We start from the raw sequence: 21,585 nt of genomic DNA, 5'->3' as shown, positions 1-21,585 counted from the left end.
ATTAGCGGTCACTCCCCATTTCCCTCCCCCCCCCCCCCCCGCCCTAGTCCCTGGTGAGCACTAATCTACTCTCTGTCTCTATGAATTTGCCTATTCTGGATATTCATATAAATGGAATTCTACAGTATGTGACTTTTTATGTTTGACTTCTTTCACTTAGTGTAATCTTGTTAAGGTTTATCCATTCGTGTAGCATGAATCAGTTAATCAGTTGGTCATAAACCTTATATCGTGTTTGAGTTTCTTCTAAAGAAAGTTCCTACACTTTTATGCTGTTTTATTGCTTCTTGTAGTGTGCAGATATATAATCTGGGATGTTTGTTCCTGTTTTCTGAGTTGGTTTTAAAACTGGAGTTAGACTGTTGGCAGTAGTACTAGAGGATAGTAGATTTTACATTTGGATTACTATTTTTGTGTAGAAGCTGTCTTTGTGTTCTCTTCTGGGTTAATGGTCATTAGGTAAGGATTCTTGATATGTTGGAAGTTTTTTTTTTTTTTTTTGGAACAGGGTTGGGCATATATCAATAAGTAGATAACGGATGAGAATAATTTGACTGCTATTTTGGGTAGTTAGTAAACTCTCACTTGATCAAGTATCCATTAAGGGTAGAGCATTATTTGACTTTCAGTAGAAAAACAACAGATGATCCTTGAAAAATCTTATAATTAGGAATACAGAATATACAAAATGCCTGAAAAACATTTATGCTCAGATATTCAAGTATTCTGTATTGAGTGTTCCCTTGCTTTGTGTTGGAGACTGGGCCACACAAGGGTACAGTAGTCACTACCTCTGTCCTTAAAAATTTTACTGGCTAGGAAAAGACAAAAGATAATAAATGCACAGTGTCTGATACACTTCATCTGAAAAGGTTTATAGAGGTTGAAGGAAAACGTATGGAGCATATTATTTGGAAATATACCTAACATAGTTAAACAGTAAGTGTGTCTTGTGTTTACTGATTTTTTTTTTGATGCTTTGTATAATACAGTGCAGAACATGGAAAAATGTAGAACATAAAAGATGTGTATAACATGCTTCAGAATTCAGAAAGCAATAGATGATTGTAGGCAGAGGGAAACTTTTGTGGCATGGGAATTATTTGAGGTTCACAGGAAGGATTTGTTGAAAGCAAACAGTTGTGCAGGAAAGCAACAAGAGAGGAATAGAAGGCAAGCCAAAAAAGGAGAATGATGTATCTATGCTGTAGTGAGGAGATAGACCTCATTGGTGTGTGTAGTTTCAAAGGATAGGAGATAGATTAGCTAATTAACAGTGACTACATTTTGAATTACTTTGAATATAAGGCTAGGAAGTTTGGACTTGATTAGAAGTGTTGGGAAGTTGTCATAGGTGGGTTTCTTAATCTAGGGTCTGTGAAGGGTTTTTTGGAGGAATGTGCATACATATACTTAAGAGGCTTCTTAACTTCTATTAGATCCTCTGAGTCCATGACACCCAAAAGTTAAATAACCACTACATTGTAAGTTTTAGAAGAGTGAATTACAGAAGACAAACAGGAACACCCGAGACCAGTTAGGGGGCTACTGCTATAATTCAGAACATATGTAAAACATTTTAGTGCAAGTCAGGTACTTTAAGTACGAAGCAGAAGTTTGAATGGAAATGAGTACATCTTTAAAGGATCCTCATAGCTATATTAATGGCTCATTTAAGTGTACAACTAAGTGTCTTACATTTATATGACAGTTGACAGTTTTTTTGCTGGATAGTCCCACTAGGGTAAATTAAATATGAAAATACAATTAAACATTGATAATTCAAGTAGTTAGATTTGGGTTATATTAGGTTTTCTAGCATTTTATCTTATTTCCTCTTTATTTTCCAGTCTAATGTAAAATTTATATTTGGTGAATGCACTCTACCTGGGTTGAAGTGAGATGCTCCTGGAGAAAGTTTTGTTCTTGGAGAGAATAGTTTGGGGTTAAGTCTTTTTGTTCTGGACAGTGTATTCTGTGGACAATTCACATTAAACACACACAGTGATACTGAATCACAGAGTTATACAGTACTTCTCATTCAAAGCAAAAATTAGTGAAATCTTCAGTTTCTTAAACCAGTAATGTTTTAAAGTATAACAGTACATTGTACATAATGATTAAAGTTCTCAAGTACTTCAAGTTTAATTTCTGCTCCTACTCTCCAATCCCAGTTCTTAGTTAAGTGATTTATCCACCTTCCTTATGTGATACTGATTTTTTTAAAAAAGGATTCTTCTGTGTGTATACTGATTGGCATGCAAAACTAAATCTGAATAGAATTACGACTCCCACAACTTTAGTGGAAGTTCACTTTCGCCTAGTAAATTTAAATTCAAATTCTTAATTAGTGATGATTTACTTATTTATTTATTATAAACTTAAAGGTATATCTTTTCTACTCTTAAGGATTTGAGGCCACAGATAATGTTAAAACATACAGCATAGGACAGTTAAAATATTTAAAAAGGAAAATCAGGAAGCAGTTGCTTATGAAACATATACTTGTTCCAGAGCCTAGAGAGTTATTATGGTTCAGTACTACATTTAACTTTATTTTTGTTATCTAAGGTACCAACCACCCCACCTGCCCCGAAACTTTGCATCTTACAATAGGAAGTATAAATTAGTCTGGAGAGGCAGCCTTTTCTCTTGTATCAGTTTCTGGATTTAAAAGTTTGATAGCTTTTTCTTTTTTAAAAGGCTTTGCTGTGACATAATTCACACACCAATTTAAGTTATACAGTTCAATGATTTTTAGTATTTCACAGAGCTGTGTAAGTATCACCTCAGTCAATTTTAGATCATTTTATAATGCTGAAAAGAAACCTCTTTACCCCTAAACTGTCATTCCCCCACCCCATCACTCCTAGCCCTAAACAAGTGCTAATTTACTTTTTGTTTCTATATATTTGCCTATTTTATGTAGCATGTTTGCAAGGCTCATCTGTACTGTAGCATGTATCAATATTTTTATTGCTGAGTAATATTACATTGAATCATACCACATTTTATCTAGGCATTCAACAGTTGATAGGCATTTGGATTATTTTCACTTTTTGGCTAGTACAAATAATGCTGCTACGAACAGTTGTGTACAAGTTTTTGTGTAGACATAAGTTTTCATTTCTCTTGGGTACTTAGGAGTGGACTAGTTGGGTCATATGGAAACTCTGTATTTAGCCTTAATTTTAAGGAACTGCCAATCCGTTTTCCAGAGTGGTTGTACCATTTTACATCCCCACTAGCAGTACACAAAAGTTCCGGTTTCTCCACATCTTCAATAACACTAACTATCTTTTATTCATTATTGTCATCCTGGTTGGTGTAAAGCGGTATGCCCTTGTGGTTTTGATTTGCATTTCCCGATGGCTAATGTTGAGCATCTTTTCATCAGATCTTTTGCACATTTTTAAAAATTGGGCTAGTTATCTTTTTTTATTGGGTTTTAGTGCTTTATATATTTTAGATACCAGTCCCTTATCAGATATGTGATTTGCAAAAAATATCCCCAATTTCTCCCATTTCTACTTTGTTACTATTCTTTGAAAGGCAAAACTTTTAATTATGGAGTACAATTTGTCAGTGATTTATAGAATTTTGACTAGGGTGCCTAGGTGGATAGGGCATGCAAGCAGAGGAGTTGACTTGAGGGTGAGATGAATTCAGTTTTGGATATATTGAGGTCCTAATGGGACATTTGATTGGAAAAGTTGTTATAGGATGCAGTTAAATGAGAGGCTGGGTTCAGAGAAAAGTGTTTTCGATGGTAATTGAGGTGAATGAGGTCTTTTAGTGAGAAAAGTTCATGGCCAAGGAGAATATAATGGGGAATATGGAATGGGTGGAGGAAAGGAAGCCTGTGAAGCTAACCAGAGTTAGGAAGAGAGCCAGGATAGACTACTATCACAGGCCAGAGGAGGGAAGAATTTCCCAAGTTCTACCTATATTGTGTTCTCCTAGGCACAAAGGCTCAATTTTTTCATCACCTTTTTTTTAGCTTTCTTTTTATCTAGCACATTGTTACAAACTTTCCATGGAAATGTTTTTCATATTTTCCCCAATTTCTTTACTTCTTAAGCCAGTAATTCCTAAGTTGGGCATACATCAAAATCAGTTGGCCAGCTTTAATACAGGATTTTGGGGTCCTATTAGACATGCTGAATGAGGATAACCTGGGGTAGTGTCCCAGAATATCTGTATTTTAAAACCTCTTAAGGTAAAGAGTGGTTTGCTCTTCACCAAGCTTGTTTACTTTTTTCTTGGATCCCAACTAACTTATATTTTCCAGCCCCTCTTGCATTTGGGGATGGCCATATGATTGAGATCTGGCCATAGGAAATTAAGCAGAAGTGTTGAGTGTTTCTTCAGCCCTGGAAAATACAAACTTTCCTTGAACAATCCTCTCTTCTCTCTTCTCCTCTCTCCTGCTGGCTGGGTGTTGTCTGCCAAAAGCAACTTTGGAAATGATGGGTCCAAGAGAGCTGAACTTCTGTCAGCCTGGGTCATCTCCAGCCTCTTCATGCCCACAGCTGATCATTAACATGGATTTTTGGACTTCATGTAAGCATGAAATAAAAATAAACTATTATGTCACACTTTGGGATTTATCTATTATAATATCCATTGTTACTTTAATCAGTATAACTCCTTAGCTTATTATCCAAAATCTGTTTTGGGATCCATTGCCCTTGGTTTGTACTATTTTATATTTTAAAACTCATTTATATGGTAAGTTAGTCTTCAGCTGTTAACTTCCAGGCCTTACACATAAATACTGTGTTTTCTTTGTAAAAATTTTTATGGAAATTATTATAATTAACATCCTGATTATTATATAACAAACATTTGTATGCCTGCTACCTGCTGGTCCTCCATACTAGGGATATACATGTGTCTAAATCATGGTCTCTGTCTTCTAGTATGGGATAAGATGGAATTAGATAAGGGCCATTATCTTATGTGTGCTTTGAGAGCATCAGGGGAGAAATGGCTGATTGAACCCAATGGTGGAGTTGGGGGTCCTTGAAGTTTATTTTAATGGGACTTTATTTACCCATGTTCATTTGTAATCTTGTTCTCTCTCCTCCTCGGTGGATAAGAGCCATATACAGCCTATATAAAATATTCTTTTAGAGGAGCAAAAAGTACAAGTGCATTTTGGTAGGTTTGTGTTACATGTGGGTATTTTGTTTGAGTGTATATTTTTTGTTAATCTCTACCACCAAGAAAGAAGAGAATGCTTTATTTAGGAGAACTGCAGATCTTAGTCCTGTTGCAGATTATATTGTTAAACTTCTCCTTTTGTTAACTAAGGCGTTTTTTTGTTGTTTTTTGTTTTGTTTTTAAATAAATACATGTTTTCCTTTTTAGGGGACTTTCTGATCAGAAATGGTGAAAATCAGAAAGAACCTACCTGCTGTTAGTATTGTTTTCTTATTAGTGTAAATTAGGAAGAAGATAATTCAAACAGGACTTTGAAAGACTGTGTATGTGTGTGTTTGTAAATAGGTAAACAAGAGCCTTCTATTTTGACTAGTTCTCTGAATGGTGAGAGGCTTCCTCCACTTTTTGAAAGCTTATGCTAGTCAGTGTGTGTAGTTCCAGAGTGTCACACTGGGTCATGCCAAGAGTGAGGAGAGTGCCCCTGGGAGAACTAAAAAGAGCTAGGCAAGTGACAATCACATCCTGAAGAACAGGAGTTGAACTTGAGGGTTAAAAACAGCTGGCTTTTGGGGGGTAGGGGGTGGGTTAGCCTGGTGATGGGTATTGAGGGCACGTTCTGCATGGAGCACTGGGTGTTATGAACAAACAATGAATCATGGAACACTGCATCAAAAACTAATGATGTAATATATGGTGATTAACATAACAATAAAAATTAAAAAAAAAAACAGCTGGCTTTTAAGGGATGTAAAAGCAAACTGTAGCACCAGGAGTGAGTAGTGGAGTTGAAACCAGGTGAATAGATTAGAATAGCAAGTGTAGTGTTTGTCAGGTAGATCCAATAAGTAGCCTAATCCAGGGTATAGGCAGGTAGTTAGAAACTAGCATGTCTGTGAGAGCTTGAATGATTCATATAGTGAAGATATCTGGAATTAAGAGATTTCAGTAGATGAGGCCAAGGGACTATAACCTTTCAGACCTTTTCATTTGATACTGTAGCAGGGACAGTGAGAAGGAACCTGATTGGAATATTTCCCAATTTAGAAACAAGAGGTGTAAATGAAATACAGTATAGGTGTACTATAGAAATGTTCTGGAAGATTGTATATATGTTAAATAATGGCTAATCCACTCATTTAACAATGAGAAACTTCTCTGTTTTAATGACACTTGTGGTAAATTGTTTTAAATAAAGAATTTATTAGTAAAACAAGTTATCCTTCAGCTTATCTTTTACCATAAAGCTGAACTTCTATATATCACCTTCACTTAAGCTTAGATATACTGACTGCTTAACTATTATAGATGGTTGGTAACACATGGATTATTTTGGATGTCTTGGTGCATTACTGATTTTAGAAGCTTTTATGTTTTGGCTATGGAATTACTGCTTTTTTGAAATGTCACTAATCAACCTGTTTGTATTTTCTTTTCTACTAGCAATTTCTACTTTCTAAGACTTCTCTTGGACTGTAAGATTCTATTATGAAGTCACATGAACTTTATACCTGCTCACCTTGTAGTTTCTTCAGCATCTTGGAGCTACAGTTTTGAACATGGAATTTCTTTCCTCTGACCACAGCTTCTTTCATTACTGGTTCTCCCACTTCCTCACCCACAGTGAACCTGAGCTTTGCTGTGTTGGAACCTACTTTACCTAGTTTGCTAGGTACAGTTTAGCCACAAACTGGCCTCTTAAGAAGCCTTGATCTCCTGATTAGAGCAGTACTGGTTAGGGTAGTGTTTTCTGAAACATGGGACAATTTTTACTACTGGTGTTTTTCTTGAGACTTTTTGTGGGTGACCTGTCTACTTTGATTACCAGATGTTGACTGATACTTCCTGGCTTCCTGTCCAGACTCCTGAGTATAGCCCTGTATCCTGCTTCATTCTCACTTTCCTCAGGCCTATTCAGGAGTCTCCCAGCTCACTCTGTTGCAGCCTTTCCTGCTAACCATTCTTTAGGTTTCATGTTGTCCTCTTCAACACCCTACGTCTTCCCCTCAGCTGTCACCCATCTCTACCATCTTTCAGCTTTCATGTCTTCTTTTCCACCTCCACCTGCTTTTTTTTAGTCCTTTTGACCCAACATCTTGAGCCTCAACTCCTATCTTAGTCTCTTCCCGTTCATCTTAGTCTTCTGGCCTCTTGCAACTTGTCCATTTTCCTATTCCCACATCCTTCTCAGGCTGGACCCTTTCCTCAGCAAGCCTTGTTTCTCAGTGGGAACTTTCCCTGCAGTCCTTCCCTTAGTGCTGTTATGTCTCTATGTTTTCTACTCCTGTCTTTACCCCCAACACTACCCTTTCAGCTTATAGCTCCGTTCTTTCCTTCAGCTTTGTCAGGCAAGAGAAGCAAATGACTTAAAAATGTTAAGTAAATAGTAGTGAATGTCACCATATATGCATATGGCAAACAATTATAATGAATTGAATGTCTGAAATGGTAGAGTATGTACTTTTAATTCTGGCTCATTAATTTATCACCCCTGTGATTTTGGGCCAGTTACTTCACTTAAGTTTGAGTTTTCTCACTTAAAAAGGGAGATAATAGCATCTATCTCACAGATTTGCTGAATTAAATGAGATACATAGTTAGCACTTGCAAAATGGTAGCAATTATTGTACTGAAAACGACTTTGGCTTGAGAGATCTGGGCAGCTCTACCACTGTCTTACTGTGTGACCTTGGGCAAAGAAATTAAATCTGAGCCTGAGTTTGTTTGGTTGGTTGTTTTAACATCTTTTTTGAGATATAACTGACATACCACAAAATATACCCATTTAAAATATACAAAGCAGTATTGTTGTTGTTATTGTTGTTGTTTAAGTAAATTTACAGGGTTGTGCAGCTATCACTACAGTCTAATATTTTTTTACATTTTTGTCACCTCAGAAAGAAGCCCCTGTACCCAGCAGCCACCCCATTCCTCTTAAGTCCCCCTCCCCTGGTCCACCTTTCCCTCAGCCTTACGCAGCCACTAATCTCCTTTCTGTTTCTATGCATTTGCTTATTCTGGACATTTCATATAAATGAAGTCATAAAATATGTAATCTCTTATGACTGGCTTCTTTCCTTACAAGGTTTTAGAGTTTCATTCATACTGTAGTATGTATCAGAACTTCATTTCTTTTTATTGCTATAGTGGGTTGTTTCTACTTTCTGAATAAAATAAAATGGGCATGGGGATATCTTCATTGAATTTTGAGAATTGTGAGAATGTTGATAAAGTGTCTAGTACGTAGTAGTTGCTCAATAAATGATCACTTACCCAAACAATTTAAACTCCTGTATTCCCTTGACTTTCTCAGTCAACCTATGGATTACTTCTACAATATTTATTCTCTTGTTTCAGCTCTGGGACCACTGAAAAATTGGTGAAGGAAGTAATGAAACCAAGTTGAATATACTCCAGTTTTCTGATGTCTAACTTCAGTTGCACCTTCAAGGCTATTTAATCCTTACCATTCCTTTTCTGTATCCATTAATATTTAATTTCTGCCTTCTCCATTTTAACATGTAGTTGTGTCTCCTAATTTACTAAGTCTATCTACCCATGTAAGCTTTCTTATTGATCTCCTTTCTTATGCAAATCATTTATTTCTACACTTTGCTTTTTTTCCCTCTTTTTCTTATTTTGACTGAGAGAAATGAATATACTTTTTTCCTTCTCAGAGCTTTTTTCTGCTGTAATCCTAATCATACCTTCATCTGAGATTTAGATATATTATTTCTTATTTTTATTTTTTCATATTTTTGCACTTCTCTCACTGCTCTCACACATTGTTAAATATATTGGTGTCTGGATGGACACTACCTATTAATCAAGATTCTAATACTCAGAGTGGGCAAGACAAGGTAAGCAACACCCACTGTAGGATTCACCCTTAACAAGGCTTATTTCTATTTGGGTATGCCATATATTGTTTTACAATATAACTTTTAAAATATTGCTTACTTGAGTGTAAAGTAGTAAATCAAGGTCATTTGAGTTGAATTTTTTTTATTACAATAGTGAAAACATTTTCCTTTTCATTGTCCTGTGTTAAGTCTGAGTATATGTAATATTTTTTTAAAAAAGATTTTATTTATTTATTTGACAGAGAGAACACATGCAGGGGGAGCAGCAGGCAGAGGGAGAGGGAGAAGCAGGCTCTCTACTGAGCAGGGAGCCTGATGTGGGGCTTGATCCCAGGACCCCAGAATCATGACCTGAGCCTAAGGCAGCCACTCAACCGACTGAGCCACCCATGTGCCCCTATATGTAATATTTTTTTAAAAATGTATCCTTTTATTATTATCCCGGGAGACAGAAATCTGACCCACCCTTTAGGTAGCCTTCTCTCTGAACCACATTGATTCTAAAATGTGCTGAGTTTGTATAGTTCTCATTGGTTCCACATTCCTATGTCCACCGTGTCAGAAAATCTTCCTTTTTACCCAATTCAGTTCTCTCCAGCTATAATTCAGTCATTCTGTGTTGTATTGTCTACAATAAGGATCCTGTATAGGTGATCAACCTTTCAAGCTGGATTCAGGGAGCTGGCAATTGGTTAGACCAGTGGCTCCTTTTTCCTCTTTAACAGTTTATTAAGGTATAATTTACATACTATAAAATTCATCTGTTTTAAGAGCACAATTCAGTCATTTTAATAAATTTAAGGAGTTTTGCACTCAGCACCACATTCCAGTTTTAGAACATTTCCATCACCCAAAAAGGTACCTATTTTGGAAAAACTTCAGTTCTCCTCCTGTGTGTTGCTCCCTTATTGTCACACTAACTACCATGCTCATCACACTTCTACACCTGATGGGTGTCCTACAGTTCAACTCAGTTTTGACACCGTTGACCTGGCAGTAGCATCAGATCCCATAGCTTAAGGGCTTAGTCCTACAAGACTGTCCCCCCTCCTTTCCCTATAGATTCCAGTCGCAGATCCAGGTGGTTCTGACTTGACTGGCTATAAATCAGAAGTTCCCAAATAATTTGCTGGAGTGGCTCACAGAACTCGAAGAAACATTTTATAAACTGGATTACTGGTTTAGTACAAAAGAATATAACTAAGTAATAGCCAAATGGAAGAGATGCATAGGGCAAGGTATGTAAGATGGGACATGGAGCCTCCATGCTCTTTGGGTTTGCCACTTTCCCCAAATCTTCATGTGTTCACCAACCTAGAAGCTCTTTGAACCCCATCCTTTTGGGTTTTTTGTGGAGGCTTCATTACATAGGCACAATTGATTAAATCATTGATCATTGGTGATTAAACTGAATTTCCAGCCCCTCTCCCCTCCCCAGAAGTCAGGGGTAATGGTGGGGATGAGGGTGGGACTGAAAGTTTCAACCCTCTGATCACCTTGGTTGGTTATCTTTAGGCAGTTTCCAAAAGTTACCTCATTGACATAACAAAAGACACTTATGGCTCACATCATAGGAAATTCCAAAAATTTTAGGAGCTCTGTGCCAGAAAAGGGGGATGAACACCAAATATATATTTATTAAAAATCACAGTATCTCAATACTTCATACCCATTTTGCAGTCACTCCTCATTCCACCTTCAGCCCCAGGCAATAACTGACTAGTAGTCTGTCTCCATGATGTAGCTTTTTTAAACATTTTATATAAATGAATCATATGTTCATTTTTGTCTGGCATCTTTCATTTTAGGTTCATCCATATTGTAGCATGTATATTAATTCTTCATTGCTGACTAGTAATCCATTGTATGGCTATACCACAATATTTTGTTTATCCATTCACCAGTTAGAAATTTGAATTCTGATTTCTGGCTATTACGAATAAAGTTGTGATGACTATTCATATTTTAAATCTTTGTATAAACATGTTTTAATTTCTTTGGGGAAGATTCATAGAAGTGGAATTGCTGGTCATATTGTAAGCTTATGTTTAATGTTTTAAGAACAGTCAAACTATATAATCCCTATTGCGTATTGCTGGATTTGGCTTGCTAATATTTTGTTGAGAGTTTTTATATCTTTATTGTTTGGTATGATGGTAATGTTGACCTCATAAAATGAATTAAGAAGTGTTCTCTTTTTTTTAGAAGAGTTTGTGAGGTTTTAGTATTATTTCTTCTTTAAATATTTGATAGAATTTAGCTGTGAAGCTATGTAGGCAAGGACTTTTCTTCGTGGTAAGCTTTTAAATTACTAATTCAGTTTCTTCACTTGTTACAGGTTTATCCAGATTTTTTATTTTCTTTTGAGTTTTGTTAATTTGTGTCTTTTAGGGAATTTGTTCATTTTATCTAACTTGTTGGCATAAAGATGTTCATAGTATTCCTTTATAAAACTTTTAATTTCTCTGAGGCTGATAATGATGTATCTCTTTTCATTCCTGATTTTGGTAATTTGTCTTCATTCTTTTTTTCCTGGTGAATCTTTTCAAAAAACCAATTTTTGGTTTTGATTTTTCTCTATTTTTCTTTTTTCTATGGTATTGATTCCCCTCTAATATTAATAATTTATTTCCTTCTGCTTACTTTGGGTTTAGTTTGCCTTTTTTTTTTTACTTAAGATGGAAGCTTACTCAAGGTCTAGGATATTATGTGCAGCTATAAATTTCCCTTTAAGCACTGTGTTAGCTGTCCTATAAGTTTTGATGTGTTTTGTTTTCATTCAGCTTGGAATATTCTAAGTTCTCTTGAGATTTTGTTTTTGACCCATAGGTCATTTAGAAGTGTCTTTGGTATCTAGACGTTTGTAGATTTCCCAATTTCTTGTTTTTTTCTAATTTAATTTCATTGTGATTGAGGAACATTTTTTATATTCTTTGTATCATTTCATTTCTTCCCCCCCCAACATTTTTTTTAAACTTTTTTTTGTTTTGATTTGTTTTTTTAATTCATTTGAGAGGGGGAGAGAGAGAGAGCGCCAATGAGGGCAGAGCGGGGGGAGGGGGGGAGAGTCAGAGGGAGAGGGAGAAGCGGACTCCCCATTGAGCAGGGAGCCCAGTGCAGGGCTCCATCTCAGGACCCTGGGATCATGACCTGAGCTGAAGGCAGACGCTTAACCAACTGCGCCACCCAGGCATCCCTCCCGCATTTTTAAAAAAGATTTTATTTATATGAGAGAGAGCAAGAGAGAAAGAGCAAGCACATGAGCACGGGGGAGGGGCAGAGGAAGAAGCAGCAGCAGACTCCTCACTAAGCATGGAATCTGACATGGGGTCCCAGGTCCCTGAGATCATGACCTGAGCCAGTCAGATGCTTAACCTACTGAGCTACCCAGGCACTCCTTCCCCAAATTTTTATTACAATTTAACTCAAGAAATTCAACATTGTAATTTTAATTATAATCCACACCAGAGTAATGAGTAAGATATGTATTATACTTTAAAAAAAAAGTTCTATTTTTCAAGTATAGGTGACCTATAGTGTTTTATTAATTTCAGGTATACAGCATGGTGATTTAACAGTACCGTACATAACTCAGTGCTCACCATGTTAAGTGTAGTCACCATCTGTTACCATACAACATTATTACAGTGTTATTGACTATATTCCCTATATGTATTTTTCATCTCCGTGACTTCTTTTATGACTGGAAGTTTGTACTTCTTAATCCTTTTCACCGATTTTGCCCATCCCCCCATTCCCTTTGCCTTTGGCATTCACCAATTCTCTGTGTTCATGAAATCTATTTCTGTTTTTTGTTTGACATTCCACATATAATGAAATTATAGTATTTGTCTTTCTCTGTTTTATTTCATTTAGCATAACACACTCTAGGTCCAATCCGTGTTGTTGCAAATGACAAGATATTCTTTTTTATGGCTAATATTCCAGTTTGTGTATATACCACATCTTCTTTATCCTTTCTTCTGTCAGTGGACACTTAGGTTATTTCCATATGTTGGCTATTATAAAGCAGCAATAAACACAGGGGTGCATATTTCTTTTCAGATTAGTGTTTTAATTTTGGGAGGGTAAATAACCAGTAATGGAATCCTATGGTATTTCTGTTTTAATTCTTTCAGGAACCTCCATCCTCTTTTCCACGTGGCTGCATCAATTTGCATTTCTACCAGTAATGCATGAGGGTTCCCTTTTTTCCACATCCTTGCCAACACTTGCTATTTCTTGTCTTTTTGATACTAGCCATTCTGACTGGTATGAGATGATATCTCAGTGTGGTTTTGATTTTCATTTCAGTTCTTTTAATTTGAGATTTGTTTTATGGCCTAGCATATGGTGTATCGTAGAGAATATTCTGTGCATGCTTGAAAGGAATGTGAATTCTGTTGCTGTGTAGAATAACAACCAAAATTCTAAAACAAACAAACAACTGTTGCTGGGTTGAGTCTTATGGAAGCCTTAGGTGTCAGTGGAGGTCAGGTTGGTTAGTAGTGTTGTTTAAATTCAGTGTTGTTGCTGATTTCCTGTTTACTTTGTTCTATCCATTATTGAGGGGGGTATTGAAGTCTCTTATTAATGTTTGTCTTTTTCCCCCCTTCATTTCTTTCATTTATTGCTTCCCTTATTTTGGGTTGTTTTGTTAGGTATGTTTATATTCGTTATATCTTCCTGTTGAATTGATGCTTTTAATACCTCTCTTTGTTTTAAGTAATTTTTTTTCTTACTTAAAGTCCATTTTGTCAGATATTTATGGAGCTACTTCAGTTCTCTGATGTTATTGTTTACATGTTATATCTTTTTCCATCCTTTCAACCTGTTTGTGCCTTTGAATTTAAAGTGTCTCTTGCAGATAGCATATGGTTGGGTATTGCCTTTTTATCCAGTCCAACAAATATGTCTCTTTAATCGACTCTTTAATCCTCTCCTGTTTGATACTATTTTTGAAACAGTTGGGTTTACATCTCCCATTTGCTTTTTGGTTTTTGTATATATCATGTCTTTTTTGTTCCTCTGTTCCTCTTTTATTACCTTGTGTATTTTCTTTTTACCATTTACGTTTTTTGACTTTTTGAGATTATACATCTCTTTTTTATTTTTTTTAAAGATTTTATTTATTTGACACAGAGAGAGCAACAGCGAGAGCGGGAACACAAGCAGGAGGAGTGGAAGAGGGAGAAACAGGCTTCCTGCGTAACAGGGAGCCGGATGCGGGGCTCGATCCCAGGACCCTGGGATCATGACCTGAGCTGAAGGCAGACGTTTAATGACTGAGCCACCCAGGTGCCCCAAGATTATACATTTCTTAGTGTTTGTTCTAGGGACTACAGTATCCATCAGACTTTATCACAGTCTACTTCAGATTGATACTAATAATACTCCAGTAGAGCTCCATTTCCTTCACTCTCCTTTGTGCTATTATTTTTACATATATTTTGTTCATTTATATAATAAACCCAACAGTACAGCGTTTTAATTATTGCTTTAAACAGTGTATGTCTTTTATTTTTTTATTTTTATTTTTTGACAATGTATGTCTTTCTGTTTTTTTGAGAGAGAGTATGTGCACGTGTGAGGAGGGGGGTTGGGGAGGGAGGGGCAGTGGGAGAGGGAGAGAGAGAATCTTAAGCAGGCTCCATGCCCAGCACAGAGCCGACTTGGGGCTCAGTCTCACAACCCTGATATCATGACCTGAGCCAAAATTAAGAGTCAGTGCTTAATTGACTGAGCCATCCAGGTGCCCCAACAATGTATGTCTTTTAAAGAAGAGAAGGAAGGAGAAGGATATTCAGTCGTTTGTATTAACCAACGTGTTTACCATTTCCAGTACCTGTTTCTTCTTGTGGATTTGAGTTACCTTCTGGTGTCATCATTTGCTTCCTCCAGTGTAGCTTCATTCCCTCTTTCCTTTATGTGCTCCTATTGTATATATTACATCTTTCTATGTTATAAGTTTAACAGTACAATTTTATAATTGTTTTATGCAATTACCTTTTCAAATTAAGGGAAGAGGAAAAAATTTATTTCTCTCTCTCTTTTTTTAGAGGTTTTATTTATTTGACAGAGAGAATACAAGCAGGGGAGTGGCAGGCAGAGGGAGAGGGAGAAGCAGGCTCGCTGCAGAACAGGGGAAGCCCGATTTGGGACTCAATCCCAGGACCCTGGCATCATGACCTGAGCCGAAGACAGTTGCTTAACCAGCTGAGCCACCCAGGCGCCCTATTTATCTCTTTATTGTCATTTTTCCATTATCTTTAATTATCTTTGTCAGTGTTATTTTTTCATATGGATTCCAGTCACTTCTTTTCATCCTGAATAACTTCCTTTAGTATTTGGCTTACATCTGTATCTTTCAAAGAATACATGTTAGGATTAGTGGGCCCCCTCCCATCTTTTCATTTGGGAATTCATATGCCTTATGATCTTACACACTGGTATTAGTTGATTGAGGGTTGAGAAGGGTTGGCAGGAGATTGGGCTGGGGGAAAGTGTGGAGGGGCCAATTCCTAGAGTATCAAGTGTTCTAAGCTATGGGATTTAAACCTTAGAACTGTGGGGAGCAACCGTTGGAAGATTTTTATGTAGTGTTCTTTCATCAGATTTGAGCCTTGGGGAAAGGACTTTGCAAAGACTGAGTTCTGAATGCTTTTTTAGAGATGGCAGTGACAAACCGCAGGCTCTGAAAGGAAGGTAAATCTGCTTTTTTCTCTGGAATTCCTTCTTCATTCTTTTGAGCAGTTAAAAGCTGTTTATATCCAAGTAACTACTTCCTTGCAGGCATAAAATATTTATGGATTTGTGACAGAGTGATACATAGTTTATAGAGTGGAAACCATGCCAGTGCCCTGTGAAGTTTGTGAAACAACAGTTTGAAAACCACTGTTACAGGATGAACAGATTGCTTACTGTTTGTGTATATGGAATGGAGTGTATATTGAAATATATAAACATCTTGGGGCATCTGACCTTTTTTTTCTCTTTTTATTCTTAAAGGCTGGGTGTACATAAGCCATACCTTTTACCTTTTACTCATTTTGATATGTCAGAGAAGTGTTTGATCTTTTTCTTATTGGGTACTCAAAAGCTTTTTTTTTTAACCGTAGAAAGAATACCACCCCCCACACACACATACTCTCTCACACAACCTATATTTTATGGTTTTCTTTTATACTTGTTAGGAAAAATTAAAGAGCAGAAAACTTATTAATTCTAGTTCATGCTACCAGTTCTTTACAGAAGTATAAAATGAAAAGAAAAATATGTCCCCGTCTCCAGTCTTGTCAAATTCTGTTGGAAACTGTCCATGTGATTGTCAACCTGTCAATGTTTTCACCTTTGAGTAATTTCTGTGGGAGATGACCTTGTTCCTGGACTACTCTCACTAAATTCCTGCAGTTGGTTTTATGAATGTAGGAGGTTTTTTTCCCTCATTAAATCATTAAATGATTTTCCCCATAAAATCATTCAAGTCTACAATTTTTTTTTAAAGATTATTTATTTATTTGACAGAGAGAAACACAGCTAAAGAGGGAACACAAGCAGGGGGAGTGGGAGAGGGGGAGGGAGAAGCAGGCTCCTGGCGAGCAGGGAGCCCGATGCGGGGCTCGATCCCAGGACCCCGGGATCATGACCTGAGCTGAAGGGAGACGCTTAACGACTGAGCCACCCAGGTGCCCCTCAAGTTTACGATTTTCAAGAGTTTAACATAGTGTTTTCACTAAACTAATGGAAGTTAGAATTGAAACTATGTGGAAACCTATTTAGTCTTGAGCTTAAAATTTCCCAAAGATTAAGGGCCACAGTTTTGCCCAGGACCATCACATAACAAGGAGTTTAGGCATATAATTATGTCACAAGCTTTCTAAATACTAGCATGCAAAAATAACATTTTTACCTAGCACATTCAAATTTTGATAATATCTCTGCTAATATTGTTGAGAATGCAGGAGATTGGTCCCATTATACTGTTTGATTTCCCCATGGCACTTTCTGAAGTAATTCTATTTATTTGTTTACATTTCATGGTCTTTCTCTCTCTACTGGAATGTAAACTCAAAGAGGGTAAGAATCATATCTTATTTAATATGGTATCCCCGTCACCTATAATAATGCTTTGCATCTGATGGGCATTCAGATAATTGCTAGATAATAAATTCTGACTAGGTGTATCTGAAATGGGATGCTGGTATTATATTTTTAAAGAGAAGCATCTCCAGTTATTTTGAAGTATACTCCCAAAGTTGAGAAACAGTAGCCTGTCTTCCTTCCCTGATGTTCAGTAATGTGCATAAGGTACAGAAAATATATATGTATCTTTACTGAAATATCATTGCTAGAGGTTTCCTTCACTCTTGAAATTGGAAACCTGTGACTGAGTCCCCTAGAATTCTTCCCCTAGGAAGAATTTAGTTCAGTACTATTTTCCAAATATTATTTACAGGTAAGACTCAGAATGGACAGTTGCTTTCCATCATCAAATAGTTAAGTTTAGGAAGGTGAAAAGATAGAGCTAAAATGGAATTTATTCCTTTTTTTTTTTAAATGGGGAAAAAGAAGGCAAGGACAGGTTTCCTAGATGATTTTTCTCTAAAATAGTTATTCTCAGTGACATGGTGGGGGTATTTTACAATGACTGGAGACATTTTTGATTGTTATAACTGGGGAGAGGGAAAGGATACTATTGGCATCTGTTGGATAGAGGCCAAGGTACAGCTAAATGTCCTACAATGAACAGGACATCCACCCCCAACAAAGAATCATCTGAAATGTCAGTATTGCAGAGGTTGAGAAGCTGTTCTCTTAACAGGCTGCTTGGAGAAAGCATTGGTAGTTAACTTGGAGTTGGCGTACATCTACACATACACACCAGGTTTTGGCCCTGGGCAAAACTGAATGTCTTGTGTAGAGAAAACTTTAGGTGTGGAATTGGCTTTTATATATGTAGGAGTTTGCTTGTAACTAACCTTGTTTGGGAGGTCCCTGAGACCACTCTCAGGTTCAGTAATTTGCTACTCAGAACTCAGCAAAGATTTTATATTCATGGCAATGATTTATTACAGTGAAAGGATATAGATTAAAACCGGGAATGGGAAAAGGCCCATAGAGCAGAGTCCAGGAGAGTTCAGATAAAAACTTGCAGTTGTTCTCTCTCAGTGGAGTTACGTAGACAGTGCTTATTTCTCCTAGCAACAACCTACGTGGAGTATTGCCAACTAGGAGTATTGCCACTCCATCTGAGCCTTGTGGTCCAGGGATTTTATTGAGGGTCAGTCGCATAGTCTCCAAACCCTTAAGAGGTCAAGCTGATACTGCATGGCCAAAAGCCTTTACCATAAATCACATTATTAGACTATTTGTTGTGGCTCTAGGTTCCCAGGTAAACAGACACTTTTGCCAAACAGGACATTTCAAGAGCTTAGAGGTTACCTTCTAGAAGCTGGGGAAAAGCCAAACCTTTCTTTGCAAGGTTAAGCCTTTACTGTACACATAGGGCCTGCTGGTTTTTTCTTTCTTTAGAAACTGCCATCTGAGTGATTCTTAGAGGCTAGTTTAGGATGTTCTGTTATTGATAGCTTGTACCCAAATCTTGTATCTTAGAGACCTGTTGGTACAAATAAATCAGTGGTTCTCAAATGTGCTTTATAAACCTCTGGGAATCTGTGAGATCAAAACTGTTCTCATAATAACAGTAAAATATTCTATGCCCCTTTACTTTGTTAACATTTGCACTAATGGTACAAAAGTGATGCTAAGTAAAACTGCTGATACCTTTTTAGGAATCTCAGCAGTGGCACTAGACTAGTAGTTTGTATCCTTTACTGCCATGCACTCGCATTTAAAAAAAAAAAAAAAGTGCCCATTTCCCTTAATGTTTTTAAGTATAAATTTTATTATGCTGACTCTTGCATTCGTATGATAAAATGGGTATGTACTGCACAGGAAAAGCACTTTTGGAATGGAGTTGCCATCTGAATTAGGCAGTTTTTTTCATGAAAAACTTTTTACTTGAAAAAGCAACTGACAAACTATGGTTTTTCAGACTTGGGTATTTGGCAAGTATTTTCTTGAAAAGGAACAAAGCCAACTTGTCATTTCAAGGAAAGCAGCTGTCAGTATTTGTTACCTTTGATAAAATTTGAGCTTTCCAGAAAGAAATCAGATTTTGAGAAAATCTGTGTCATTTACCTTGAGCTTAGCAGCATCACAATACTTAAAAGACTTCTTATCCTATTGGTAATGACTTTTTTGATATTGTATATAATGAAATGTGTGATGGTTTGGAAGACCTGAATAACTCCATGAACCAGTATTTTCTTAAGAACTGATTCATGATCTTATAAAAACATTCTTGGGTAAAAGATACATTCAAAATGCATGGATTTCAATGTCAAAAAGTATGAAGAGTTTATTGATACAGTTTTATATTTCACATTTTAACTAGCCTTTGAGAGATACCATTTGACAGGTTTTGATGTAGTATCAAAGGAAGATATCCACAATTATCTGAAAAGGCTTTTAAAATATGCTATTTTCTGTCTAGTTGTGAGTACAGATTTTTTTCATATACTTGAATCAGGATAATTTATCATAGCAGATTGAGTGCAGAAGCAGCTATGAGACTCCAGCTATTTTCTATTAAGTTAGTCCTTAAAGTGATTTGTAAAAATGTAAAACAGTGCCAATCCTCCCACTAATTTTTAAAACTTGTTTTCATAAAATTATTTATATTGATAGGTACTATATTAAGTGAATTAAAATAAATATTTTAACAACTTCTCAGTTTTAATTTTGAGTATAATAGATATCAACATAAATAACCATCACAAACAAAACTCTATGGGGCCCTCAACAATTTAAAAGTGTGAAGGGGTCCTGAGACCAAAATTTTTTTGAACACATGGCTTCCTGACATTCATCCCACAGATATTGTCGAACCTAAGTTTGTGTCTCTTACAGGATTATGCTACCACAGGCTGGAAGATTTAAATTCCTTGGGCTTCAATGGAAAATTCTGGTTTTTTATTTCGATCTGAGTATATTTTTAATATATAAAATACTTAGAATTTATGGTGGTTAAGTTTTGACTGTGTATGGCTAAAATACTATTTCTAGATCAGATGAGTGGAGAATTATATCTGGAAGAATGACAAAAAGAATTGCAGGAAATGGTAAATTATTTTCTAAAAGTTTCTTAGGCAAATGATTGTAGAAAAAGCATTACCACATGAGAGTCTTAGAGAAACAATATAAGGGTTAGCAGACAATTTACATACCCATAAAAGGGGTTATGATAGGATCATTTTAATTATTGACACGCACTATAGCTTTATCTAACCCTAGAGAAATAATAGGTTTTCTGTTTTTTTAACCTTTTTTTTTTTTTTTTTAGATTTTATTTATCTGTGAGAAGAGGGCACAAGCGGCAGGCAGAGGGAGAAGCAGGCTCCCCACTGATCAAGGAGCCTGATGCAGGACTTGATCCCAGGACCCTGGGATCATGACCTGAGCCAGAGGCAGACATTTAACTGACTGAGCCACCCAGGCATCCCTGTTAAGCTGATTTTGTATATATAGTTTTTTTTTATATGTAGCTCTAGTCCATAGTGGGTTTATGACCCCTAGTCACTTCATAGCAGGGGTTAAGAACTAGAATATTAGGAAAAAACCATAATCTGTTTTTTTCTCAAGTCCTAGTACAAATAATTCTTAGCATTGATATTTGTATACTTGGAGGTTTTTCACTAGTTGAATGTGAGGAAGTTCTGTCTTTAAAAAATCTTGTCTTTCTAATCACCAGTGTACTTTTTGGGAAACATTTAATTAGATACAGTTATCTTTTTAAATTCCATGTTAACTCTTTCTTTTATACTCTCCACTGTTCTCATTTTAGATCAAATGATTTAAACTTACATTTCCTATTCTATCTAAACAGAGACATGAGATATTTAGGGTCACAGGTCTTCATAAATCTTGTGTGTGTGTGATAGAATCCATCAGGATACTATTTTACCTCAGATGTTAAAAAAAACTATTCTAAAATTAAAAATACATATTATCCTGGTATGCCTGGGTGGCTCAGTCAGTTGCGCATCCAACTCTTAGATTTCAGCTCAGGTCATGGTCTCAAGGTCATGGGATTAAGCCCCACTTCAGGCTCTGCACTGGGGGGTGGAGCCTGCTTGGGTTTCTCTCTCTTCCTCTGCCCCTCCCTTATGCACGTGCGCTCCCTCTCTCTCTCTCTTCTAAAAATGTGTGTGTGTGTGTGTGTGTGCACGCGCGCGTGTATAGCAAATAATGTGGTCTAAATTATTCATTTACATAAAAACAAAAATTATTTCTATTAGTTTTTTATTATGGTAAAATGTACATACATAAAATTTATCATTTTAAGGTGTACAGTCCATTGACATTAAATACATTCACATTGTTGTACAACCATCATCACCATCTAGCTCCACAACCTTTTTTAATCTTCACAAAATGAAACTCCATACACATTGAATGTCAACTTTTCATTCCCTTCATCCCCTAACCCCTGGCAAAT

At 36.4% G+C, this 21,585-nt stretch overlaps 1 protein-coding gene across 3 annotated transcripts in view; it reads left to right on the top strand.

Annotated features, from left to right (window-relative positions):
* Positions 1-21,585, top strand: part of ANKRD28 (ankyrin repeat domain 28) — a 209,888-nt gene that overhangs the window by 6,442 nt on the left and 181,861 nt on the right. The window contains exon 2 of one of the 3 annotated variants that reach the window (XM_025882591.2): positions 4,456-4,563. The exons of the other annotated variants lie outside the window; for them this stretch is intronic. The gene's annotated coding sequence lies outside the window, so the exon portion shown is untranslated. The remainder of the gene's footprint in view (positions 1-4,455; positions 4,564-21,585) is intronic. 3 annotated transcript variants of the gene reach the window in all.

The sequence above is a fragment of the Callorhinus ursinus genome, unplaced genomic scaffold (genome assembly GCF_003265705.2).
Source record: "Callorhinus ursinus isolate GAN/ISIS: 27379988/994484 unplaced genomic scaffold, GSC_fseal_2.0 scaffold1, whole genome shotgun sequence".
NCBI classification, from domain to species: Eukaryota; Metazoa; Chordata; class Mammalia; order Carnivora; family Otariidae; genus Callorhinus; species Callorhinus ursinus.
The sequence above is the reverse complement of the archived record's forward strand: the minus strand, read 5'-3'. Positions and strand labels throughout refer to the sequence as shown.